This window comes from Scyliorhinus torazame, chromosome 4 (genome assembly GCF_047496885.1).
Source record: "Scyliorhinus torazame isolate Kashiwa2021f chromosome 4, sScyTor2.1, whole genome shotgun sequence".
NCBI lineage: Eukaryota > Metazoa > Chordata > Chondrichthyes > Carcharhiniformes > Scyliorhinidae > Scyliorhinus > Scyliorhinus torazame.
In genome coordinates, this window is record NC_092710.1 from 200,664,149 (window position 1) to 200,692,055 (window position 27,907).

The 27,907-nt window shown below is 48.8% G+C and overlaps 1 protein-coding gene across 2 annotated transcripts in view; it reads left to right on the forward strand.

Moving 5' to 3' along the window:
- Nucleotides 1-27,907, forward strand: part of LOC140410695 (protein eva-1 homolog A-like) — a 548,454-nt gene that overhangs the window by 34,909 nt on the left and 485,638 nt on the right. The window lies entirely within an intron of this gene.

Sequence of the window (27,907 nt, forward strand, 5' to 3'; positions counted from 1 at the left end):
GCCGCAGCGTCTTCTTGTTGAGGCGGAGCCTCCTGCGGCACGCGCTGTGCGGCATCTGCTCGAAGGACTAGAGACACCTGCACATACTGGGCCGTCGTGGGGCACTTCCTCTTGGTCCCTTCCTGGCCTGATAGGTAGCCGGGTCCTCGGGGTGTGGGGCTGGGTCCTGCACATGGTCCGCTGCCTCGAGCATTTGCTGACACTGCTGCTGATGCAGCCCTCTCCGGCGTCTGTCTGCATCGCGTAGTTCCAGCATCAATGGGGCAACTTCTGCATCCAATATCCCTGCCATAGCGTTCAATACCTGTAAGGCATTGGGATTGAGTATTAGACTGACAAACAGCAGTGGTTCCCACTCCGGGACCCTCCAATCCACCATTGATCTCCCATCCCACTGGGAACATTCTGCCCATGCACTCCCGGCCGCAGCAGTCCCCCTTCAACGGACCCTAGCCCCTGTACCCCAGGCACCCACTCATAAGGTCACCTGGCCCAGGCGCTGGTCCCCTCCCCATGGCATTCACCCACCCTCCAGCCGTCGACATGTCCCTGGAGCTGTGTCCCGTCCCTTGGATGTTCGGATGCTGCGTGTGTGGTGTTGCCTCCCGCAGTATTCAGGTACAGTGTCCAGGCATCACAGTTTGATTGGGATGCAAGGAAATGACTCCCACATGCTACATGGCCCACCCACCCACGGGAATCCACTTGGGATGTGTGAAGTGCTCACTTGACCATGATTTCCAATTCCCTTGTAGCAATAGCCTTCAGCCGCACGGCCAGAGGCCTCGGCAGTCGACGGGGGGTTATGGGTGGTCATTGAGGCAGACAGGCTTGGACAAGGGTGCCCCCAGAACGGGTGCAAACGACCCAGCAGTTGCCGCCCCTCCTCTCCCACTCCCACGGCAGCCCGCCCCTGGGGAAGGTCCCTCCCCGCCCCAGCCGAGAGTCCCCCACCCCCTGCTGAGCACTGGTGCAGCAAGCCCAGCGCCCCGGGTCTTTGCCTGTGAGAAGAGATGGCTACTCACCTCCTCAACTTTTGTATTAAAAAAATACTCCAGAGACATCCAAAGCCAGAGTTGATTTTTTTCAAACATGAAGATGGATTGATTACAATCTGGAATTAAAAGTCTAATGGTTTGCCAGAGATTTCTGGCTGTTCCCGCTGGCAGGACCTTATGTTCCCACTGATGGAAAACCCCTGTTGTGGGATCACCGATGTCAGGAGGGTGCATACAACGGGAGACCCTATTGGCAGCTGCGGGACCAGACGATCCCGCCACTGGCCAATGGCAGGCTGCCTCCTCCGCGGTGAAACCTGTCGCGCGACCCGCATGGAAAACCCCGCCCATTAAGCCATTGTTAATTGCCATTAAAAACCCATCAGGTTCACTGCTGTCCTCACGTGGTCGAGCCAAGGTGTGCCTCCAGATCCCCAGAAATGTGGTTGATGCTTAAATGCCCCCTCAAGGGGAATTAGGGATGGGCAACAGATGTTGGCCCAGCCAGCGATGCCCGCATCCCATGAAAGAATAAAAAAGTATAAAAAGCATGCAAAACCTGGAAATATACTTTAAATAGGTTGGATCATCGTCTGCTCCGTATTCTATCTTTGACGAAAACAGAAATGAAAACACTTCAATATCACTAGTAAATGTTATAACAGCTTTGATCTTATCATCAATTTCCAGTATTGCTTTTGGAGTTTTTAAATTATTTGTTCCTGAATAAACCCTAATATAATAGAGATTGTTATGCACAGACATGCATTCAGGCTGGTCTGATGGTAAGTATGTTAGAAAATATACAGGAGATTCAAAAGCCGCCACTCCACCCCCACCGCCAGGTTCATAAAGGCTAAGTGTTGGGGACATAACAATCTGAAGTCAACAATACAGCTTGGCTTTCCTAATAAAATAAGAGAACAAAGCCTTTTCTGTCATTAATACTGTCAACTTAAGTGAAGATAAATTCGGACAGATGCAACTGAGCCTGGCCAGCTGCTGCAAATCATGTAGGAAGCGACAGCTCTGTTTGTCGTAACCTGAACAGTGTGATGTCCCACTAATTGTGTGTCTTCTGCTTTGGGCTTCTTTGTCATCATGGCGCATCCACTGCGTGAGACGAATGTGCAGTAAAATGCTAGATAAAATGAGGAAACCGCTGGAGTTTTAAAATAAACAATATGTTTATCGCAATAACATGATCTTCACCTGTCATTGTTAACTATATCCTGCTGTCCATTTAGAGAAGCCTTTCCTTGTCAAATTTTGGCAAATTCCATCTGTCCACTGCTGCCTTAAATGAATGTGTTGCTGTAATAACACCCAAGATTCAACATTTGGCTCCATTCAATATTATTTGTTTGTTTTCTCGCAAGCAAGATAATTGTTGATAATAGGACTTTTAAATCCTCATTTCCTTGTGGGTTCCCATGTGCCTTTATTGAAAATGTCCCTGTCACAGCCTGTCTGATAGAGGGCTAAATCTGACCTCAATGATGAATGATCACATGGGAGGGGGGTTTGTGGCAAAGGATTTCAGAAGGAACATGAGAAACACATGGGGTGGATGGGGGGGGGGGGGGGGGGGAGGGGTTGGGGGGGGGTTGGTTGGGGTTGGGGGGGGGGCTGGTGGGGGGGGGGGGGGAGTGTGGAGGTTTGTAGAATTTTTTTTAGAGAAACTGGAGATTGTGTTAACAATCGGATCCTGCATTGGGTGTCGAGCTATCATAACAGTTAGGGCCATTCTGAGTCAATATTAAACAGAAAGTTCCAAGTTAAAGTTACCACTAATTTGATAATGTCATTATGTGATACAAAGGGACGGATATTCATTCAAACACAAACTATTACCATGCCCAAATTAAATGGATTAAGTTCAGTACTGTCCTTCCTAATTGCAACTATAATATAAGAAAAACATAGATTTTGCTTAGGTTGCATTAATTGTACATAAACATTTTATTTTAACATAACAACCAACGTTTAAACATGATGTTGCATTAGCAGTTGAACAAAGAAACCTCCTTTGGGTATCAGAGAACATACTACGTATTGCAATAAACATATTGTTTATTGTAAAACTCCAGCGGTTTCCTCATTTTATCTAGCATTTTGCTGCACATTCGTCTCTGGCAATAGATTTCTGAAGTCCAGCAAAAATCTATCATTATCTATCTATCCATCTTCTATGTCTTAAAAAACTGCCATGTTTATGTGTAAATAATCCTCCGAATTTTTTTGGAATCTATCACCCACCATACCTATTTCTTTATTTCAAAACACAGCGACGTGAACTATAGTACATGTGTAGATGGGAATAAAAGGTTCCTTTATACTTGTGTAACATTACTATCGCAAATATGATTTGAGGTAAATTCCATATTTTGGTCCTAAATGCGCAGAGTTAAGATTGTACAATTCACAGTTCCTCACTGTAACAAGCCTTTCAGCTTAGCAGAATAATAAGGAAAATGACAATTAAATTAGCAGAGGTTTCATATTCACCATTGATTTTAATTGCCTTAGATTTCTACACCGAAACATTGTGGGGACTTAGTGGCAACGTCTTCAACCGACACATCAGGCATATTGCTATTAAATAAAGCTGTAATTAAAGAGTTTAGCCATTGCGCATCCTAGAAAACATAAATGCTCCTGGACCATAAGAACAAATGTTCCTGCATTCTCATATAGTCATTTACTGTCAATGGTAAAGTCAGTGAAACTGCAAATAAACCACTGTGACAATTGAAATCCGTGCTGAGTGAGATTAGAAATTGTTGACACTCCCTATGGTGCAAGCGATGAATACATTGGGCACGATTTAACCACCGTGATGCGCCTGGCATGAATCTGGGTCCGTTGGATTAATAGCGGGAAAGACCAAAATCGAGATTTGCACCAGGCGCAAATCAGTTTGCCATCTAACTGTCTCACTCCCAATGGTGAGTTCCAGATTTTGCCAAATTATGGCGAGCATATCATTAACCACAATTTACAAAATTTCTATCTCATTAGTGAGATTGAAATGAAATGAAAATCGCTTATTTTCACAAGTAGGCTTCAAATGAAGTTACTGTGAAAAGTCCCTAGTCGCCACATTCCGGCACCTGTTCGGGGGGGCTGGTATGGGAATTGAACCGTGCTGTTGGCCTGCCTTGGTCTGCTTTAAAAGCCAGCAATTTAGCCCAGTGTGCTAAATAGGTGTTCTGGGAAGTAACTGGCTCCCCAGCGAGAAATCGCTCGGGCATTGTTCAGTATTCCTTTTTAAAAACGTGAAGCTGACTCAATGGCTGCTGAGGGGATCTGAGGAGGTGAGTAGCCAATTCCATTTATGGGCATGCAGCTCAAGATCACTAGAGCTGCTTCCCAAGTACTCGGTGGGGGGGGTGGGGGGGAGGGGGGAAGGGGGGGAAGAGGAGTGGTGGGGGACCTCTCGGAAGTTGGGCTTAGTCAGAGGGCTGAAGCGTTCCAGGTTGGGGTTCGTAGCTGGACTGGGGTTGGGGAGAGGATTGGTTTCATCTGTGAGGCCTCCAAGCTATCTGTAAATACTGTGGATACCCATTACAGGGGCAAATACAGTTACTGCCAGTCTGTCCGACCAAACACTTCCCTCAGAGCCCTGTTGTTGATTATATGCTGAAGGTCACTTTAACTCCCATTGATTGTGAGCAGCCTCTAGCTTCACAGCTGAAGGCTATTGCTAATGAGGAAATGGCCTTGCTAATTGTGAGAGCACTTCATAGCTGCAGGTTGTGTTTGCTGCTTGTTCCTCCTGGTGGCTGCAGCTGCCTGGAGGCTACTGTTGCTGTTTCTTTCCTTTTCTGCAGCTGGAAAGAAGGACAAATTTTTTCTAAGATACCTGGGTGCTGGAACACTGGGCTCAGGGGGACGTATGAGTCCATAAAGCAATCCGGTTTGAAGCAAGAAGACGCTGTGGGACCTGGTGCGTGACATTGCTCCAAATGGGCCACCTGATGACGCCGATGAAGAAATGCTTGCACAGATTGCTGATGCTTTTGTTGCTCATGTGGTGAGTGCTGCATGTAACTGACATGGCACGGTGGGTTAAACAAGGATGGAAGTCAAGGATGTTCAAATGCACCTTGAGCGCCAGTGGAATATGTAGAAGCCAGGATTTGGCTCCTGTGAGATTGAGCCGGGTGGAAGTGCCTGCACAGCTGCGGCTCCTGGACGGAGAATGGCACTGATACATGGAACAAATCACACATTGATGGACAGATCAAAAGGTCTGGACATGGTAACACATTCTCAGGTTTATCATCCATTTCTATTGGGAACCTGCAAGGGGTGATACCTCGTGTTTGTCTTTTTGTGTGAAAATGTGCTGATAATACTTTGGTAGTATTAATGGTTAGTGTGATATGTGGAATATTACATAATTGATTTTCAAATCTTTGATACTGTTGATCGTTTAATCAACAAAATATTCTCGTGGCTTCTCGTGGGTACACGTGGCATGTCTCACATAATGATTATCGCATCCCATTTCAATCAAACTTTGAAGCTCACCTGAACTCTAGAAGTGTCATCACCAGAGAGGCTGCAACCAACAATCAAAGGGCTGGGTTTCAGCACTGGGGATATCCCCATGACTAGAGAGTGAGTGTGTGCATCAAGGAAGGGCACCTGAGCATGGTCCCTAATGTTTCCAGCAAGTGTCTGGGTTCTAGGGGCTTCTGATGTCGCTGGGGGTGAGTATGCATAGCAGGTTTTCCAGCACAACTGGCTTGGTGGATGGCACTCTGAGAGAAGGTGGAACACGTAAGAATAGGGGAGGCTTGGGGGATTTGAGGTTCCTGGGATAGAAGCACTAACATGGTTGTCGGTATCTCTCCTTCCCCAACTACTTGCAGATACCAAATTGGATGGTGGTTTCCGTCCCGCAGAGGATGTCCTCACATTGCTGGTGGCAGCCCCAGCAGTGCCTCCACAGACTGCAGGCGGCAACCCTTCTGCCACACACCCTGAAGATCTGGCTGCCCATCAGGCTGAGGAGGAGCCCAGAGGGGGAAGGTAGCAACTGCACAAGGTCCACATATATGTCATCAGTCATTTGAGGAAATGTCGGGCCTGTGCGGCTTTTCATATGCCACAGCCCACAAGTGCATCCGTGAGATCATAGAGCCCTGTATGCCTGGGTATCAAACTTTATCAAGTTTGGCTGGACCAAGCCCAGCAAGATGCCCGGGCAGAAGGATTCTCCACCATCGCTGCGATGCCCCAGGTTCAGGAAGTAATTGATTGCATGCATGTCACTTTGCATGCACCGGGGGCATCAGGGAGTGCCCTTCATTGCAAGGAAAGGGGTAATTCCCTGAATGTTCAACTCATGTGCGACCACCATCTCCGGATCATGCATGTGTGTACATGTTTCCCAGGGAGTGTGCATGACAGCTACATCCTAGGACACCTGGAGTTTCCTGACATCTCCGAAGACCACCCCAGGATGACAGGCTGGCTCTTGGAGGATAAGTGATACCCGCTGAGGTCCTGGCTGATGATGCCAGTGCGGAGGCCGGATACCGAGGCGGAGACCCGATATAATGAGGCCCATGTCGCCACCGTGCTGTCATTAAGTGCTCCATCGGACTGCTCAAAATGTGGTTCCAATGCCTCGGCCACTCTGGCGGTGCACTGCAGTGGTTTTGTCCATGAGCTCACCTCATCCTCCCCATCCCCCATGCCCCTCCTTCACACCACCCCCATTCTCCTCTTTCCTCCACCTTGCACCCCCCCACCCCCATTCCACGACCCCTCCCCCACGGCTACCCTGTTCCACCCTCCTAGAGCCTGTGTAACATCATCCCAGGGTGATGGGTCTATGTCGACACTGTCAGTGGGTCAATATGCAAGGTAGGAGATTGGTGATCACTCGCTGTGAGGGAAGCTCTTGTGCTCCTCACTTTATGCCAAAGTCTGACTCCTGTCTTTCAGCTGACTGCGCGCTCACACCCAACCTCTGAACGGGGGCTGCGTCGGGGGCTTTTGTTTTGGACCACTGTGCCGGAGGGGGTGGGGTTTAGGGGGAGCCAAGGGCAACGGGGGGGGGGGGGGGGGGGGGGTGCAGGCAGGCCAACTGTGAAAATTAACATGGGAGAGGCTTCACATATATCAGGTGTAACATATTTTAATTTTGATCACTTGACATTCCGCCTAGTTGCAGGTAGTGACCAGATAGTAGAAGGGAGTCTAACCCGGGTCCCTGGCGTTGTGAAGCAGCAGTGCTACCTACTGTACTACCATGCCGCTCCGAACACCCTGACCTACATGGAGAGATCAGGTGCCTTCCTACATTGAGGAAGGAAGAAATCTCTGAGACCATCTGTCCCCTCCCAACATTTGGCATTATTGGGAATTGAATTGTCTTTCCTCTTTCTTACTGTGGATGGTCTGTATCACAGGACTCTCCAGCACCAACACAGTTGGTAGAAGTGTGGCACTGACCGTACACCGAAAGGTCTGGAATGTTGAGATTCTGAAACCTGTAAAAACATCAATAGATTGCAGCAGAGTTATGTTTTAGATACTGTCTTGATCTTATTGAGTTAGTTGTCTTGCTGTGATAAAGCTATTCTGGACTGCTGCTTCTACACACTTCCTGTGGGAAAACATCACGCCTTTGCAATGTGACCTTCAAGTCATATGTTGATGTAGGATGTACCACAGTGATCCCGGCTCAAGAACCTTGGCCACTTTCCTTGGGGGAATGGAGAGTGTTTGATTTTCAGGTTACAACAGTTTATTTAAAATCCCAGTTTGAGACTGCAGTTGGTATAATTGGATCTTTGCCATCAGCAATGTTTGATGTATTTCAAGCATGTGCAAGGTCATTATAGCTGATCTGTGGCTTCTGCTGTGGTGGGGTAAATTAGTTCGAAGTGTTTAGCAGAGAGAGTAATTACCCATTCTGCTTAATTAATATCAAGAATGACAAGCTGTTAGTTGATGGAGACGATGTGCCGTTGTCTGTGTGTGTGTGTGTGTGTGTGTGTTTTTCTGAATATTTTGGTTGAAAGTGCTACTTTTACTCTTGTGAAGGAAATAATGCTTCCCTCCAACATTATTGCTGAGTTGAGGACATATGCAATCAAATTGCAGTTATAATTACAAAAAGACAGGTACAAGTTACAACATGAGAAATTACCATTTGGCCCACCCAGGCTGTGTTGGTGTTTATCCTGCATGTGAGCAAATAGCTCTAATTACATTTACCCGCTATGCTACCCTTCAATTACTTTTCCTTCATCCATCTAAGAGATGGTTCATAATAAAGAAGATGCGAGTGATAACAGGGACTGTCAGAATTGACATTTTGCAATGACTAAAATGAATTTTTGGTACTGTTTCAGACAGTGTATTAAGCTAATTCAAAAAACATCTTGCACTCATATGTAAGTCATTGTGTTGATATAATATCAGTGCTTCTCGTGACTGCGAAGCAAGGGGTTGCAACTGACATCAGAACAGGGGCTTTGAATGCTGGCTTGTTCTTGCTCTTCAGAGTGAGGATATCTGTGATGGTGTTGGAATACTATTCCAGTTTTGTAATTTGGGGCGCAATCCAGCGGACTGTAGTTAGTCTGCTGAACGGCGTGTTTAGCGGGGTGTTTCTCAGTGGCTGCAGAGCCGAGAGGCATCCTGCTATCCAACGACACTTTGCCGTTTGTTTTGGCCTCGGGGTGGGGGGGGGGGGTTCTCTCCATCTGGGCAACACTTAAAGGGATTTCCTGTTGTTGAGCTCAGGCTTGCCAGTAGGAAAGGCTCTTTGCAGATCGGTGTGCCATTTTGTCTGGCAGTCTCTATTTCCCCACACCTTCCATGTGATCCTTTTTTGATCCCTCCCCTCAACTCCCCCAACCTTGGGGATATATTATTCTCTAATTCTGAATAACAACTGTAGACTTACAGTTAACATAAACACTTTATTCAAAGGGTTCGTTCTGCTTCCAGAGCTCAACTGGATGTAAAACAGCCAAGAGGTATCACCAGTGAGACTAAGGTGAGCTGCCTATGCTGAGCTATCCCTGTGTGCTGCTGCTCACTAGCTCTGTGCTTCTAAAAGAGGCGGATCCTGCCTTGGGTTCGACCCTTTATACCCGTCTCTGATGCTCCCTCTAGTGATGCTGTGGCTGTCACATCTGTGCTGCAGTCCCTGGTGTATGTGCAGATGTATGTACAGATCACTACAGGGGACACCCCTGGGAACACACCCTCTCCTTGGCTAGGGTCCCCCACCCCCAGGCCTGACCCCTGGCAGTGCCAACATGGCACCTAGGCACCTTGGCACTGCCAGCCTGGCACATTGAAAGTGCTGCTAGCACTCTGGCAATGCCAAGTTGCCCATATGCCAGAGGAGTGCTAGGGTGCCACCCTGGCCTGATTTTGAGCTGACGCATGATTCACCCATTGCGTCCGGATCTGCACCGGGTACAAAGGTGTCGCTGAATTGGGCCCAGCATCAAATGGTACTCAGACAGATGATTCCATTGCTTAGAAGCAGAGTAAAGCAAAACATTTTTTGCCTGTCCAGCAATGTGCTTTAACCCTCAAATTCAGAAGGTCATTCTTAGTGTGAATTTTTCCACTTCCCATGTAAGCTGTGTTGAGAAAACAACATGAGGGATTCTCCGGTCTCCATGGTGAAATTGCGTTCGGCGAATGGCCGAAGAATCCACGTTGGCGCTGAAATCGGAGGTGGTGCCGCTTTTGCGATGCTCTGCCCCCTCCAAAAAAAGAGTGCACCCTACGACGTATGGATGGCCTCAGGACATTACCTGAGGCCCTCCCCCGATGCTCCGCCCTCGATGGGTCGAGTTCGCGACGGCGTTGGTCACTCATGGTATTTATTTTCGTGAACTCGGCGTGGCGGTTGCAGGCTAAGACCAGCGGCGCCACAGTTGGGGGGGAGCCGATCCGCGGGCAGGGGGAGCTTTGGCGGGGGCTGGGGATTCTGCTGGGGGGTGGTCCGGGGGTGGGAAGCCTGGCCAAAGGGGGACATTATTTGGCAGGCCGGGTCCGTGCGCGGCTGGCGCATGTTGCATGGTGCGGCCGCTGCAGGCCGTCACGGTACGCATGCGCGGCCACGGGCCCGGCAATTCTCCGGCTGTATCTGCAGCTGGAGCCGGGGACTCTACGCTGTGTGCCTGCTAGCCCCCCCACCAGAGGGAGGGTGAATAGCTGTTTTTTTCAGTCATAAAACGCCACCGTTCCCACGCCGCCATTAGCACTTAGTCTCAGAATTGGAGAATCCAGACCCACATTTGTTTCATGTATGATCCTTTATAAGCAGCAGAGAACCTCAGCATGTATTGCAAAATGAGGGTGGCTAACAGACCAGTTCAGATTATGTGCAAAATATGATGTAAAAATGGAAGTTCATATGGAAAAAGTACAAGTACATCTCTGCTGTACCATAGCCATTGGCAAATTCAACCATACTGCTTGAGCACGAAACAACTGGTTTCAAAATAATGAAAGTGCACACATAGCACTTAGCCACACATGCAATGTCTGTAGCCAAAATGCCAGAGTCCAATTGAAACTTTATATGGCCTTCTGCTGGCATTATTGCTCCTATTGGCAGGTCAACTTGATTTAGGCAGGTCAGTTGCAAACTGAAGATGGATTTTTTTCATTAACATCATAATAAAGCTTCACAGTTTCTTTGAGTTGAAATATAAACCTTCAGCATTTGAATTAGTCAGGGAAAATTATCACCCTGTTAATGTGGTGTGCTGGAATGCCACAAGGATTTTCCAAAGGCAGAGAAGTCTTGTTTTAAAGGGCTTTAATTGACAGCTTGAAAGCTCTCTGGCCTCTCCACATTGAAATCTACACTTTCTCTTTCAATAGCTTTCCATTCTCTTGTTTTGCATTATCCATGTACCTGGAATTGGTGAGCGAGATCAGACATTCATTAGTATAGCAAACAAACTTAATTACCATTAATTGTTTGAATAGTAAAGTCAGCTTGTTACAAAAGCCACCTTTGTCATTAGACTACTGTATAATTGCACAAATAAAAATAGGCGAGCAACTTCAGTCTTCATTGAGGCAAAGAAACAAAATCTCATTAATGGCCTGTGACCAAGTTGTATGACCAACTTTTGTATGCAGCTAGCGAAATAATCATTAATTCACAGACTAGCAATGAAAGGATTGAATCCTCCTTTCCTTGTCATTGCTTTTGGGTTAGATTAAAGGAAAGATACATAAGGATCTTCTTTCCGCCTTTTTACCCAACTGTGAATGGGAAATTGGATACTGCTAAGGTGCTTACAAATAGTTTAGGCACAGCTGAACAGGCAGGGCCTCACAGACAGACATATATAAACAAATCTCAAAGGTCAAAATGAACCATTTTAATTGGAGGGACAGAAGATGAAACTTTTACTGAGGATTGATTTTATAAGGACCTTCACTAACTTTCTGACTAGTCATTTTGGACTTAATGCTGTGTTGGAGAAATAAAATAGAAAATATTATACTCTTTTAACATGATCCTGGTTTAATTGCACAAGGGAGACACTATAATTAACAAATTAAAGGAGAATCTTTGTCATGGTGAATAATTCTGGCAGTCATTGGAAACTAGTGACCACATTATATGCTGTGTGCACTAATGATTTGTATTAGCAATTTATAGAAGGCAAATACAGTAACAACTTCTTCCCTCGGAAGGAGAGCCACTTTGACACTGATGGATGACATGTGCTAAAAAATTTGGTTTCCCACTCTGATGCTTTAGCAGCTGATATTTATCAGCGGGTGTATAATTTCAGTGGGTAGGAATAACATTAATTTTCATCGAATTAATCACTAGAGACTCAAATATAATTAAAGGAAAAGTTGAGGTATTGGGTGGAGCACTGAATTAGCAGACTAATATTTTCCCTGCAATCTGAATTGGAACCCAACCCGGACTGATGCAACAGAAGCTATAAACACTGAAATTAAGATAAGTTGATGGTCCCAATTCCTACTGGGCATGGGGCCACAACACAAACTACCCACAATTCTGTGTGTGATGAACGGTTACTGCCTTATCATCATGTAAGGTGATGTCCCCTTTAAGACCGGGCTTGGAACCCTGGGGACTCCGCCTCTGTCTCCGCCCATCTGGGAGTCATACATAAAGGCCTGCCTCATGGTCTGTGTAACAGTCAGCTCTCGTCTCTAGCTGTAGTATAGTTATTAGTCTAATAAAGCCTTCTTTACAGTTTAATCTCTAAGCGTCATTATTGAGGGTACCTCAATTTATTAGGCTAAACTAGATTCAGGATGGACGCAGGCCTAAAACCAGAGAAGCTCAATCTGGAAGCACGAACGCCGGAGGCAAAGGAAATTTTAAAATACTGGCTGCGGTGCTTCGAGGCCTACCTGGACTCCGCAGAAATTCCCATCCTAGGGACACGCAAGCTGCGTCTACTCCACGCCCGGGTGAGTCACAGAATCTCCGCCACGCTCGAAAAGGCGACGACTTATGAGGAAGTGATTGAGTTGCTCCGCAAGCGGTTTGTCAAATCCGTCAATGAGGTGCATGCCCGGCATCTGCTCTCTACCTACCTGTCGGGGGAATCGCTCGACGAGTTTGTTGAGAAACTCACCGCGCTTGCCAGGGACTGTGACCATCAGGAGGTGACAGGGGAAGTCCATATGAACCTTCACATCAGGGACGCTTTCGTGTCCGGCATCTGCTCGACCTACATCTGGCAGCGGCTGCTCGAAAACGGGGCAAAAGACCTCCAGGAGACTCTAACGCTCGCCTCCTCGCTGGAGGTGGCCCAACATAACTTGGGTACGTACCCCGCGGACTCTGCCAGCCCCCCCAGACTTCCTCGGACTCAACCGTATTACAGGCCTGCGCCACGCGGCGACCCGCTCACCATGGGGGCACACCATGCTACTTCTGCGGGCAGGGCCAGCACCCACGCCCACGCTGCCCAGCCCGCTCCGCGACTTCCTGCAGCGACTGCGGGAAGAAAGGGCACTTTGCGAGGGTCTGCCTGGCCAGACCCAGGGGCCAGAAAAACAAAGAACAGCCGGCCCGAAAATCAGGCCCGCAGGCCTCGCAATGCTGCTGCGCACCGACCCGACACGCCCTCTTCTGACGCGTCATCAGCCTCGTGTGAATCATGGGAGCGGCCATCTGGTCGGCGGCCATCTTCTCGACCCGACACGTGCGACCGACGGCAGCGGCCATTTTACGAGTCCGACTCGGCTGACGACTCCGACTACCCGCGACTGGGTGCGATCACCCTCGATCAAACTCGGCCAAAACACCTGCAGAACTCCATGATGCAGGTCCAGGTCAACGGGCACGACACTGCATGCCTCTTCGACTCCGGGAGCACGGAGAGCTTTATCCACCCTGAAACGGTAAGGCGCTGCTCCCTACGCATCCATCCCGCATCCCAAACCATAGCCCTCGCATCTGGGTCCCACTCGGTACAAATCACGGGTACTGTATTGCGGATCTCTCGATCCAGGGTGCCAAATACACCCGTTTCAAATTTTATATCCTCCCTCACCTCTGTGCCCCCCTGCTGCTCGGACTGGATTTCCAGTGCAGCCACCGAAGCCTGACACTGAAGTTCGGCGGACCCTTGTCCCCCCTCACGGTGTGCTGCCTTGCGACACTGAAAGTCGCACCCCCCTCACTATTCGCTAACCTCACTCCTGACTGTAAGCCCGTCGCCACCAGGAGCCGGCGCTACAGTGCCCAAGATATGGCTTTTATCAAGTCAGAGGTCCGGCGTTTACTGGGAGAGGGGGTCATCGAGGCTAGCAACAGGCCTTGGAGAGCGCAAGTGGTGGTAGTCCGGTCCAGGGAGAAGAAACGGATGATCGTGGATTATAGCCAGACCATAAACCGATTCACGCAGCTTGATGCGTACCCCCTTCCTCGCATCGCGGAAATGGTAAATCGGATCGCCCAATACCGAGTCTTTTCCACGGTCGACCTCAAATCCGCCTACCACCAGCTCCCCATCCGACCAAAAGACCGCCCCTATACTGCCTTCAAAGCAGCCGGCCGGCTCCTCCACTTCCTCAGGGTCCCCTTCGGTGTCACAAATGGGGTCTCCGTCTTTCAAAGGGTGATAGACCAAATGGTGGACAAGTACGGTTTGCGCGCTACATACTCGTACTTGGACAATGTCACCATCTGTGGCCATGATCAGCAGGACCATGACGCTAACTTCAAAAAGTTCCTCCAGACCGCCCGAGCCCTTAACCTGACCTATAACGAGGGCAAATGCGTTTTCCACACCACCCGGCTGGCCATCCTCGGCTATGTCGTGGAAGACGAGGTCCTAGGTCCCGACCCCGACCGCATGCGCCCCCTTAAGGAACTCCCTCTCCCCCGCAGCCTCAAGGCCCTCAAACGGTGCTTGGGGCTTTTCTCCTATTACGCCCAGTGGGTCCCCAAGTATGCGGACAAAGCCCGCCCACTCCTAAAGACCACCACTTTTCCCCTCTCGGCTGAGGCTCAATTGGCCTTCAACCGCATCAAGGCTGACATCATCAAGGCTGCCATGCATGCGGTGGACGAAACCATCCCTTTCCAGGTAGAGAGCGATGCATCAGACATTGCCCTGGCTGCTACCCTCAATCAAGGAGGCAGACCAGTAGCGTTCTTCTCCCGAACCCTCACCGCCTCCGAGGTTCGACACTCTGCAGTCGAAAAGGAGGCACAAGCCATTGTGGAGGCTGTGCGGTGCTGGAGACACTACCTCGCCGGTAGGAGGTTTACCCTTGTCACCGACCAACAGTCGGTCGCCTATATGTTTGATAACCCGCAACGGGGCAAAATAAAAAACGATAAAATTGAGGTGGAGGATCGAACTCTCCACCTACTCGTACGATATCAAGTATCGTCCAGGGGAGCTCAACGAGCCCCCAGATGCCCTGTCCCGCGGCACATGTGCCAACGCGCAGGAGGACCGCCTGCAAGCCATCCACAATGACCTCAGCCACCCGGGGGTTATCCGGCTCGTCCATTTCATCAAGTCCCGCAACCTATCTTACTCAACCAAGGAGGTCAAGGCCATGGTCAGGACCTGCCAAGTCTGTGTGGAGTGCAAACCGCACTTCTATCGGCCAGACAAGGTTCGGCTCGTGAAGGCCTCGGGCCCCTTTGAGCGACTGAGTGTGGACTTCAAGGGGCCCCTCCCATCCACCAACCGTTATGCCTATTTCCTCACCGTGATCGATGAGTTCTCCCGTTTCCCATTTGCCATTCCCTGCACCGACATGACCTCCGCCACGGTGATTAAGGCACTGCACAGCATCTTCACCCTGTTCGGTTTCCCTGCTTATATCCACAGCGACCGGGGTACATCGTTCATGAGCGATGAACTGCGTCAGTATCTGCTCAGCAAAGGCATCGCCTCGAGCAGAACGACCAGTTATAACCCACGGGGAAACGGGCAGGTGGAGAGGGAGAACGCGACCGTGTGGAAGGCTGTCCTTCTGGCCCTGCGGTCGAGAAATCTCCCAACCACCCGCTGGCAGGAGGTCCTACCCGATGCCCTACACTCCATTACGTCACTCCTCTGCACGGCCACGAATAAGACCCCTCACGACCGATTGTTTCTCTTCCCCAGGAAGTCTACCTCCGGGGTCTCGCTTCCACCTTGGTTGATGGCTCCGGGACCTGTTCTTCTCCGGAGGCACGCGAGGAGCCATAAAACGGACCCCCTAGTTGAAAAGGTCCGACTGCTCCACGCCAACCCCAGTTACGCCTACGTGGAGTACTCCGACGGCAGGCAAGATACGGTTTCCCTCTGGGATCTGGCACCCGCTGGATCCTCCACCACAGACGCCCCTTCCCGCGCTGCGCCCCTGCAGGACCCGTCGCCCCCTACAACACACCCCCTTCCGGCCCTACCACCCATTGGTGAGCTCCCACCGTGCGCCCCCCCTTTACACACCCCGCCGGCGCCGGCTCCGCTACCCCCGGCCCTGCCTAGTTCCTCTGCCCCGACCCGGACCGAAGCTCCGACCGCTGTGCTCCCGGATGTGCCCTCAACCGGGACGTCCGTGCCCGCCGCACCACCTCCCGAATTGAGTAGGTCGAGGAGGACGATCCGGCCACCGAGATGGATGGACCTATGATGGCACTTCACCCCCGCCGGACATCCTTTTTAAACGGGGTGAATGTGATGAACGGTTACTGCCTTATCATCATGTAAGGTGATGTCCCCTTTAAGACCGGGCTTGGAACCCTGGGGACTCCGCCTCTGGCTCCGCCCATCTGGGAGTCATACATAAAGGCCTGCCTCATGGTCTGTGTAACAGTCAGCTCTCGTCTCTAGCTGTAGTATAGTTATTAGTCTAATAAAGCCTTCTTTACAGTTTAATCTCTAAGCATCATTATTGAGGGTACCTCACTGTGTTAACTGATGCCAAATTTGTAATCTCCATCAGTCATCATAGATGTATGATGTACAAAATGGATATAGAGTTGGAAGTGTGACATTGCTGTTTAAAGATATGTTCTTACATTTTCTTCTTAAGTTAAGCTGAAGTAAAAGTGGTTCTATTTCCTGGATTTTATGATGTGTGTTACTTGAACACCAATGGACTATTGGTGATGTTAAAATGCCCATTGGAAAATATAAGCTGTTTAAATTAAAAGTTTTCTTTTCTTTAAAAAAAATATTTTTGTTGAAGTCATTTTCATTAGAACAAAACAGTATAACACTATGGGAATGATGCTACCAAAAGACTTCTCAGTTAATTTGTGGCGGGCTTTTCAGGGAGTTCCCACCTGCTCTGCCGGCAAGTTCAATGACATTCAGTCACTTTTTTGGGGTCCTCGGGAGTTTCTCACTGGTTTAGGCCACACCTAGAATTTTTTTCAGCATTGGAGAGCTGAACTCCATCTGAACTGATCTCTTAAGTGAGTTTGTGGGCCCCCCCACCCCCCACCCATGGGCAATGTCACTTCCACACACATGGACCCTATCCCACACCACCCCAAGTGAGGACACCCCGCTATGGGCTCCCTGGGGTTCCCACTCTCAGGCCCCTCCAAACCCCTTTACAGCACCCCCTCCATTCCTGGACCCCCACCCAACCTCCTGGAGGCCCCTACTTACCTGCCCTGCACTCCACAACCCTTCAAACCCCCCCCCCCCCATTTCATGGGCATGACCCCTCCTGCTCCCTGGCTCTTGGCTGTGCCAACCTGGCACTCGGGCACCCTTGCACTGCCACCCTGGCACTCAGGCAGTGCTTCTGTTGGCTTGGCAGTGCCACCTGGGCACCTTGGCTGTGCCAGGGTGGTGGTGCGAAGGTGCTAGCTGGGCAGTGCCAAGGTGACCGTGTTCCAGGGAGAGTGCCAGGGAGCCACCCTGCACTTACTCTGACCACCCAGGGGTCCTGATGGCCCGGCTGCATCTCCCTGGAGAATCAAGGAGGCCGATGGATCCCGCGCAGGTAGGTTGTACGTAGGTTTACGACCTACTTCCACGAACGTCATTTGGTCCTGCCCATTTGGGGTGGGACTTCGGAGAATCTCACGAGGCGCGGAGCCTATCGGCAGGCTCACTGGAGGCCTTTTTCGTCATTCTCTGGCCATGTGCGCTCAAGCGAGAGCACATCGTGGCCGGAGAATTGCGCCCTATAATACAAAACTGATGCTTCAAGTTGAGATATTAAAAGAAAGCAAGCAACAATGAAGAACACCTCCAAATCTACCTCCCCCATAACGAACTAAACAAAATCCCCTTAACAACTGACGGTGACTAATTCCTTAAAAAAGGAAATGAATGGCTGTCATCTTAGGTAGAACCCTTCTACCTACCCTCTAACGGTTCTTGACCTTTTCCCAATGTAGAAACTCCATGACGTCATTCAACCAGGCTGAGGCACTGCTAGGAGACCTCCACCCAAGGAGAACTCTCTTCCGGGCTATTAATGAGGCAAAGACCCCGAAAATGGTCACCAGTAGATATGAGGCCCCAACTGGACATTAAGAATCCCTGACATGGCGTTAAAGAAAGAGACCCAAAAGCTTAATAATTTGGGACATGACCAGAACAAATTCGTATGGTTAGCTGGCCCCCAAGAACAATGCTCATACCTGTCGTCCACCCCTTAAAAAAACCCACTCATCCTTGCCTTGGTCAGATGAGCCCTGTGTACCACCTTGAACTGGATCAAACTAAGTCGAGCACAGGAGGGCGTGGAATTGACCCTACGAAGAGCCTTGCTCCACACCTCCTCATCCAGAACAGGATCCATTCATCCTCCCGTTATATCTCCACCTCATCCAACGGAGCTGGTTCCGCTGATATAATCTGACCATAAATACCCAAAATACCCCCCCCCCCCCACATTTGACCTGGCCAAAGATAAAATCCTCTTCCACGGGGAGGACTGCGGTGCCAGGGGGAAAGAAGGAATAGTCTTCGGCAAAAAATCACAAATCTGGAAGAATCTAAACAAATTGGTCACAAGAAGTTGACATTTTTCTGACAGCTACTCAATACTGACAAACCATCCCTCCACGAACATGTCCCCAAACCTTTCCAGACCCATGCCCTCCCACGTCCTAAACATCGAGTCTAAGCTCATTGACAGGAAGAGATGATTACTACAGATAGGGGCTAACAACGACATGTCTGAACTGCTTCCAGCTTCTCAGGACAGACACCACCAACGGATTCTTAAACAATCTCGTAGGAAAGAATAGAAGCTAGGCAGTCAGGCAGTCAATGAAGCACCCAAACTGGAGCCCCTACAAGAACTTGCCTCCATTTGCCCGCAAATGGAACTCCGATCATCAAGCCACCCGAGTACTTTGTCAATATTCGCAGCCCAATAATAAAATAACAAATTGAGTAAAGCTGAACCATCTGACTGCCTATCCCTCTGGAGAAATGCCCTGCTGATCCTTGGGGTCTTACCCATCCAAATAAAACTGACCGATTAACTCCAGCAAAAAACGATAGAGGGAGAAAAGTGGGGAGACACTGAAAAAGAAATTAAAACGTTGGGAAGACATTCATTTTAACAGTCTCGACCCTACCCACCAAGGAAAGGGGAAGGGACAGGGAAAGATTATCCCACTTCTGCAAGTTAGACTTGACTCCTTTCAACAGACGAGCATAATTAAATTTATGGAGTGAGGCCCAGTTGTGGGCCACCCGGATTCCCAGATAATGAAAGCTAGACCTGGCCAGGTGAAACCCCGGAGGGGTTAACCGGAAAGCACTTGCTCTTGTCCAAATTCAATAGATACCCAGGGAAGGAGCCAAAACGCCGAATTAGCTTCATTATCTCATCCATAGTGGAGTCTGGATCTGTAATATAAAGAAGCAGATCACCTGCATACAAGGGGACCCTGTCTCCCTCCCTCCCTGACTTTTCCCCTTCCACTTACTGGAGGATCTTAATGCTATGGCCAGACGTTCAGTTGCCAAAGCAAACAGAAGAGGAGATAATGGACATCGCTGCCTCTATACAATGGAAAATACCCCGAACTCAACGCATTAGTGCGGACACTAGTAGTGAGAGCCCATTACAGCAAATTAATCCAAGAAATGAAATTTTGCCCAAAACCAAATCTCCCAAGAATCACAGAGATATCCCCACTCCACCCTATTGAATGCTTTCTTGGTGTCCATGGAAATAATCCCCTCTTGTTTGGGCACAAGAGAGGGGAAAATAACTATATTTAACAGCTGATGTATATTGGCCGATAACTGCCGACCCTTAGGGCAGCACAGTGGTTAGCATTGTTGCTTCACAGTGCCAGGGTCCCAGGTTCGATTCCCGGTTTCGGTCACTGTCTGTGCAGAGTCTGCACGTTTCCCTGTGACTGCGTGGATTTCCTCCAGGTGCTCCGGTTTCCTCCCACAGTCCAAAGATAGCCATGATAAATTGTCCCTAGTGTCCAAAAAGGTTAGGTGTTGTTACTAGGTAGAGGGATAGGGTGGAGGCATGGGCTTAAGTAGGGTGCTCTTTCCAAGGGCCGGTGCAGACTCAATGGGCTGAATGGCCTCCTTCTGCACTGTAAATTCTATGATTCTATGTCCAATATTAACGGAATCAACTGACCTGCAAACCCCTTGTAAAATTTGATGGAAAATCCATCAGGGCTGGGAGCTTTACCCATCTGCACTAACTCAGTACGCCATAATTTCCTCAGGGCCCAAGGGGGATTCCAACTCCTCCCATCTTTCTCTCTCTACCAATGGTATGGACAACCCATCCAAAAGCTCCGCCATGGCCGATACCTCCTCCAGAGGTTCCAAACTATAGAGATGGAACATAGAACATTACAGCGCAATACAGGCCCTTCGGCCCTCAATGTTGCGCCGACCTGTGAAACCACTCTAAAGCCCATCTACACTATTCCCTTATCGTCCATATGTCTATCCAATGCCCTTCGTGTTGGCGAGTCAACTACTGTTGCAGGCAGGGCATTCCACACCCTTACTACTCTCTGAGTAAAGAACCTACCTCTGACATCTGTCTGATATCTATCACCCATCAATTTAATGCTATGTCCCCTCATGCTAGACATCACCATCTGAGGAAAAAGGCTCTCACTGTCCACCCTATCCAATCCTCTGATCATCTTGTATGCCTCAATTAAGTCACCTCTTAACCTTCTCTCTAACGAAAACAGCCTCAAGTACCTCAGCCTTTCCTCATAAGATCTTCCCTCCATACCAGGCAACATTCTGGTAAATCTCCTCTGCACCCTTTCCAATGCTTCCACATCCTTCCTATAATGCGGGACCAGAATTGCACGCAATACTCCAAATGCGGCCGCACCAGAGTTTTGTACAGCTGCAACATGACTTCATGGCTCCGAAACTCAATCCCTCTACCAATAAAAGCTAACACACCGTACGCCTTCTTAACAACCCTCTCAACCTGGGTGGCAACTTTCAGGGATCTATGTACATGGCCACCGAGATCTCTCTGCTCATCCACACTGCCAAGAATCTTACCATTAGCCCAGTACTCTGTCTTCCTGTTATTTCTTCCAAAATGAATCACTTCACACTTTTCTGCATTAAACTCCATTTGCCACCTCTCAGCCCAGCGCTGCAGCTTATCTATGTCCCTCTGTAACTTGTAACGTCCTTCCGTACTGTCCACAACTCCACCGACTTTAGTGTCATCTGCAAATTTACTCACCCATCCTTCTACGCCCTCCTCCAGGTCATTTATAAAAATGACAAACAGCAGTGGCCCCAAAACAGATCCTTGTGGTACACCACTAGTAACTGGACTCCAGTCTGAACATTTCCCATCAACCACCACCCTTTGTCTTCTTCCAGCTAGCCAATTTCTGATCCAAACTGCTAAATCACCCTGAATCCCATGCCTCCGTATTTTCTGCAGTAGCCTACCGTGGGGAACCTTATCAAACGCTTTACTGAAATCCATATACACCACATCAACTGCTTTACCCTCATCCACCTGTTTGGTCACATTCTCAAAGAACTCAATAAGGTTTGTGAGGCACGACCTACCCTTCGCAAAACCGTGTTGACTATCTCTAATCAAATTATTCCTTTCCAGATGATTATACATCCTATCTCTTATAAACCTTTCCAAGATTTTGCCCACAACAGAAGTAAGGCTCACTGGTCTATAGTTAGCAGGGTTGTCTCTACTCCCCTTCTTGAAAAGGGGACAACATTTGCTATCCTCCAGTCTTCTGTCACTATTCCTGTAGACAAAGATGACTTAAAGATCAAAGGCTCAGCAATCTCCTCCCTAGCTTCCCAGAGAATCCTAGGATAAATCCCATCCGGCACTGGGGACTTATCTATTTTCACACTTTCCAGAATTGCTAACACCTCCTCCTTATGAACTTCAAGCCCTTCTAGTCTAGTAGCCTGAATCTCAGTATTCTCCTCGACAACATTGTCTTTTTCCTGTGTGAATACTGACGAAAAATATTCATTTAGCACCTCTCCTATCTCCTCGGACTCCAAGCACAACTTCCCACTACTGTCCTTGACTGGCCCTACTCTTACCCTAGTCATTCGTTTATTCCTGACATATCTATAGAAAGCTTTCGGGTTATCCTTGATCCTACCTGCCAAAGACATCTCATGTCCCCTCCTGGCTCTTCTTAGCTCTCTCTTTAGGTCCTTCCTAGCTAACTTGTAACTCTCGAGCGTCCTAACTGAACCTTCATGTCTCATCTTTACATAAGCCTCCTTCTTCCTCTTGACAAGTGTTTCGACTGCTTTAGTAAACCATGGTTCCCTTGCTCCCTGCCTGACAGGTACATACTTATTAAGGACACGCAGTAGCTGTTCCTTGAACAAGCAGCACATTTCCATTGTGCCCATCCCCTGCAGTTTTCCTCTCCATCCGATGCATCCTACGTCTTGCCTCATTGCATCATAATTGCCTTTCCCCCAGATATAACTCTTGCCCTGCGGTATATACCCATCCTTTCCATCACTAAAGTAAACATAATGGAATTGTGATCACAATCACGAAAGTGCTCACCTACCTCCAAATCTAACACCTGTCCTGGTTCATTACCCAGTACCAAATCCAATGTGGCCTTGCCTCTTGTTGGCCTATCTACATACTGTGTCAGGAAACCCTCCTGCACACATTGGACAAAAACGGACCCATCTAAAGTACTCGAACTATAGCGTTTCCAGTCAATATTTGGGAAGTTAAAGTCCCCCATAACAACTATAAAATGTTTTGAAAGCTGCATTGACTTGAGACGGGTTGATAATCAAACTGCCGCCCGAGACCTTTATCTGTACAATTTCCGACACCTCAGCTGATCAGCTAAACGTTGACTGCCTCATCGAGTGTCACAGCTGGCTCACTGCCTTAGTTGTTAATAGCAAATCAAACTGCGTCTGCAGCTTTTTTCTACTCAGATGTAACTCCAGGGTAGGGGCAAGTGAGTATTGATGCTCCACCTCAAGGATGGAGTGTACCTATCTCTGCTGCTCCACCCTCTGCTGCTCCACCCTCGCAGTCCTTTCCACACGTATTTTGACAGAAATTATTTCCCCCCTAATGACCACCTTAAGAGCTTTCCACAGCACCCTATTCAACCTCCATGGTGGGCGTTGGAAGGGACCTGACTCCAGAGCCAAATCCACAAAATGTGGAGCATGGTCTGAAATCACAATTGCTGAATACCCCGCCTACTTCACCCAGGGAAGGGGAGACTTTCTCATCACAAAAAAGTCAATTCATGAGTAGATCTGACGGAAAAAAAAGAAAAATCTTTATTGGGTGGAAAAAACACCACGGGCGCGATTCTCCGAGCCCCGCGCCGTGCGTGCGAATCGCCGCAACCGTGCCATGCCGCTCCGGTGCGGAGAATTGGTGTCATTTGCGCTGGCGCGTTTGGCACGGCGCCGGTCGTGGGCCGCTGTATGAAGCCGGGCCGCCGATTCTCCGGTCCGAATGGGCTGAGCGGCCGCGCGGATAGGACAGAGTCCTGCCGGCGCCGTTCATTCCTGGTCGCTGCCGGCGGGAACTCTGCGCGAAGGGTCAGGAGGCAGCCTGTGGGTCGGGGAAAAGCCCTCCTTCACCGGGGGGGGGGGGGGGGGGGCCTCCGATGGGGTCTGGCCTGCGATCGGGTCTCACCGATCGGCGGGCCGGCCTCTCACCCCCCGGGCCTACTTTGTTCCGCTTCCGGCCGCAGAACTCCCGTGCTATGTTGCGTCGGGGCCGGAGCATTGAAGAAGACCCCCACTCATGCGCGGGTTGGCGCGGCCGAAGTGCGCATGAGCGGGTTGGCGCAGCGCCCATTTGGCACCGGGAAGGGAGGCTGGAGCGGCGTGAACCCGCTCCAACACCGTGCTGGCTCCCTGTGGGGGACAGAATTGATAGTCCCCGCGCCCTTTTCACGCCGTTGTGAAACAGGATAGCGTTCACGACGGCGCGAACACATAGACTCCATTTTGGAGAATCGCGCCCCACAGATCTGATCTCCCCCCCCCATCCGTGCCAGAAAAGCCAACAACCTTGGCACCCCAGACAGAGCTGGCGATTTGGCCCCCCCCCCCCCCCCCCATTATTAGCTGATTTGAGTCACGAATGGAGGCTAGAAAGGTGTTAACAAAACTCGTACCATCCAATTTGGTGCACAGACATAAACCAGGACCATCAACGAGCCCACTAAGGATCCACGAACAATCGTATATCTACCATTTGGATCCGCCAAGATCTTAGCGGCCGAAAATTTAACCTTTCTATTCATGAGAATTCGTGCCGCCGGGCCTTACCGTAGAACCTGAATGAAATACTTGACTCACCCATCCCTTCTGCAACCTAGACTGGTTCTTACCCACAAGTACGTCGCCTGCAGAAACACCACATCAGCACTCAAACCTTTTAGCTGAGCAAATACCCTCAACCTTTTCACTGGGCCATTCAACCCGCTGACTTGCCAGTTGACCGGCCAAATTGGGGGCCTCCCATCCCCCCCCGATAGGGAGTCAGCTATTTCCAACAAAAGGGGTCATTCAGCAATTACTTGGGAGTACAGGCACCAGGCCCACCCAAGATGACCGCCACTCTCACCAACAAGACAAAACAAAGAAAGATCTGTAGTTACTGGCAGCAAACTATTCCTACGCCCCACCTTCCTGCCCTCAAACAATACCACACCCAAATGCACATACTTGTGACACTAATAAAGATTATTATTATTATAACAGTGAGGTGATCAAAAATTCCTAAATCCTACTTTACTAAACTTAACCTCAAACAGAACAAAAACACTAAGCTCATTATCCAAATCTAAACTAAGATAATGAGATGAAGCTACCCAAACTGCTCCACTTCTGTTACTAGCTAACAATTCGGCTAGCAGGGCGGCCCCTGCTCAGAGTGAAGAATAATACTGACAACAAAAAAAATACACAAAGTAAAACAAAACCGCTTACAACAACGTACTCCAATAGGAAGCCATATATTTTCCATAGCAATTATATCACAAAGAAGACAACCCCCCCCCCTCCCCCCCCCCCCATAACCTTGAGCACCCCCCACTCAAATCCAACCTTCGAAACCTTCACCCTACCCAGGAACAAAGAAATACTGGCATATACAAGAAACCCCAACAACTCCTCACCATCACATACTCACCTCCAAATACCTCATATAAACCCCAATCGCACCAAGCCCATATTTTCTTATAAAAACCTCTGCATTCTTTGGCGCATCAAAAAATAGTCTTTCGACTCAAAGGTCACTTTGAACCTTGCCGGATACACCTCCCCAAATCGAACTCCACTCTTATCCAGGGCGCCGTTGGCTTTATTAACGCCGCCCACTTCCTCGCCAGCTCTGTACCAACGTTATGATACATCCTGATGGTGTGGCCTTCACATTTATAATCATGATGATCCTTAGTTCACCCCAGGACTCGTTCCTTTTCCTGAAAGCTATGGAACTTTACGATAACAGCTCATGATGGTTCGTTGGGACTGGGTGTCTGCTGGAGTGTCTACTGCACTCAATCTACCATCTTCGAAAAGCATTCCATGAGAGTTGGACCTTCCATTCTCTCTGGCAACTGCACCATTCTGATATGCTGCCTCCTAGAATGGTTCTCCAGACAATCCGATTTGGCTTTCAGTGATTTATTCACACCAGCCAAATGCAACATCTCAGCTTCCAGAGAGGCGATCTGATCACTGTGCCTCAAGAGAGCTGTCCTCACTCCCTTTATCGCAGCGCCATGTGCTTTTACCAACTTGTTTGTCTTCTCCAATGGGAGCCACGGCCTCTTCTATCGACCACCGCTGCTTCGCGAATTCAGCCACCAAGTAACGGGTAAGCATCTCAGTCATTGGTGGAGTGGACAGAGTCACAACATCGGCCTTCGCCATTTTCTCCACTGAAGAGCCTCGAGAAGTCTCCGATTCTGTTGACTAATTTCTTTATTCAAGTTTCTTTGCCCTGGTCTTTCTGGGCACCTCATAGAATCATAGAATTTATAGTGCAGAAGGAGGCCATTTGGCCCATCGAGTCTGCACCGGCTCTTGGAAATAGTATCCCAACCAAGCCAACACCTCACCCTATACCCGTAACCCAGTAACCCCACCCAACACTAAGAGCAATTTTGGACACTAAGGGCAATTTAGCATGGCCAATCGACCTAACCTGCACATCTTTTGCACCCGGAGGAAACCCACGCACACACGGGGAGAACGTGTAGACTCCGCACAGACAGTGACCCAAGTCAGGAATTGAACCTGGGACCCTGGAGCTGCGAAGCAATTGTGCTAACCACTATGCTACGGTGCTGCCCCATCATGAGGTGCACCTCATGTGCACCTTCCCTCTACATACCACCATGGATGTCCAAATATTCTTTTCTACGATCAACTGTACCCAAGTGTGTCATGATATTCAGGTGAACATCACAGCACATACGTACACACACAATGATGGACAGATCAACGGACCAATCAACACACACAACACGACAGCCAATCACGGACAAGAGCATACACAGTACAAAGCAGGGAACACGACACTTCCTGGGCACTCGAGCAGGAGAGAGCTCAGGGCACAGACCTCATTGCCAGCCACTCCGAGGTTCACCATGTGCTGAATACCAGAGTTTACTATTTTATAGTTCAATGAAATAAAACTGCGTTGTACCATATGCAACCGTGTTGTTTCATCTGTGTGTCAGAGTACTCAACACTTCAAAGTGTTGTGGAAAACATTCAACTTTATGGTTCACAGAGTAGTTTGCTTTCCTGTGGAGATGAGTGAACAGATTTAGGGTCCTGTTGACAGTCCCAGTGACATTTTTGGAGCAAACAGGTAAACTCATACTTATCCTGGAGCTCTGAAGTGAGTATAGGGAGAATATTTGGAAGATTTTATGCCTGACAAAAGCAAATGGTATAGGCTAAGTAACTTGCAGGAGCACTGTTTTCATGAGAAACTGTTTAATAAATCATGTAGAAGTAATGTGCCATTACATTTCAACATGTTATCCTTCTATTTTATGTTTGCAACCATATATCTTACGAAGGCAATACTCCTTCAAAAACAGAGGGCGAGAATTGATGTTCTCTGTTTTTTGGTGCTGGGCCATGGTTCATGACCATCTTGTGCCAGTTCTGGTGGAGGTGGAAAGTGCAAAAATTTGTTGCTACCTCCTCATTTACATGGTAGCATCATTCGGCTCAGTAGTATCTGCACTGCTGTCTGAGTGGACAACACAGACTCTTGTGGTGCAGTGCTCATAGCATATAGTACAGCCAACCTTCTGTTCTTAAATGCAGTATGTCTTCTTAATAGGAAGCTGCACTGAATTACTAACCGCTGCTATTGTTACAATTCTAAACTAGGAACATAGAGAATCAGGCTACTTGTCTGCCCTTTCCAGTGTCTCTTTATCACCCTGTCCTTCAATCACTTATTCTTAAATGTTGCCATGGTTTCTGTTTCTGTCACTAATTCTGGAAATGCATTCTGATAATGCATTCCACAGCCTCACCACATTTTGCATAAAAATAATAGGAAAAAAAAGTTTCCTAATTTGCGCCCTAAATCTTTTCTATCTAATCTTCTAACTGTGTGCCCTCATGCCAGATGTCTCAATCATTGGTAATAATTTATTTCTATCTGCACAGTCTATCAATCATCTGTAACCCCCTCTTTGACATCACTGTAGATGTACCACATTTATTGCAGACGTTCAAGTAGGTGGCTGTGGTGAGCCACGTATGGCTACGTAAGGGTATTGTATATATGTTCTACTGTTCTATCAGTATTGTTATCTCCACTGTTGTGTATACTTATTGTTATTGCTGTTCTGTTATTGGTTGTTGCTGTTGTACTGTTGGAATGTTATTATTGATGCTGCTGTGGGCTCCGCCTGTGGCTCCGCCCAG